The sequence below is a fragment of the Crocuta crocuta genome, unplaced genomic scaffold, assembly GCF_008692635.1.
Source record: "Crocuta crocuta isolate KB4526 unplaced genomic scaffold, BGI_CrCroc_1.0 scaffold336, whole genome shotgun sequence".
NCBI lineage: Eukaryota > Metazoa > Chordata > Mammalia > Carnivora > Hyaenidae > Crocuta > Crocuta crocuta.
This window is the reverse complement of record NW_027527943.1, coordinates 229,519-230,342: the sequence shown is the minus strand read 5'-3', so window position 1 is coordinate 230,342 and position 824 is coordinate 229,519.

Genomic DNA, 824 nt, shown 5'->3' with positions numbered 1-824 from the left:
GGGCCGGCCTCCCCTCCCAGCCTCAGTCAGCACCGCAACGCCGGGGTCGCGAGACGCGGGGCCTCCCGCTGGCCTAGAGGGACCGGAAGTGCTGGTGGGCGGCACGGGGCGGGGGGCTTCTGTGCTCTGGCTTCGCGATCCCCGTGCGGAGCAATGGCGGTGGCAGAGCCGGGGTCAGAGGCGCGTCCGGGCCGCGCTCCCCGAGAAGCCCCGCCCCCCCCCACCCCAGGGGCCCCAGGTGGCGGCGCCAGGGCGGGAAGCCCCCGGGCGCGTTAGGAAGGAAAAGTGGGAAGCCGGCCCCGCCCCCGCCCCCCGTGGCGAACATCTGGTCCCCTAGTTCACCCGCAGGAAGGCGTGGACCCCAGCCCCTCCGGACGGCAGCTCGCGCGCGCTCTCTCTCACACGCACACACACGCACACTCACACACACACTCACACTCACACACCTGCAGGCTGTACTCTCGGCTTTAGAAAACTGTCCTGCTGGGGTCGCTCACCCCTGTGCGTGTCTGAGCTCGATTCTTCTCCGGAGACCCAGGACCGTCCTGGGCATCTTTGGGTCAGGCTGGGTCGAGACCCCAGGACCCGGGTGTCCCCAGCCTCACCTCGCCTCCTGCCTCGCTCACAGCACCCACAACTCACCCCTCTCTCTCCCTCCCTCCGCCGCCTCCTCCAGGAAGCTTTCCCAATAACACGGTCGGCGGCTACCAGGTTCCGGCGTCCCCGCTCCCGAAGTCGGGGCTCCCGGATCTGCCGGATGTTCAGTTCGGGGAGCTTCTCAGTAGTACATCTTTCTGGGCCCACCCGCTGCCCCAGGACACGCG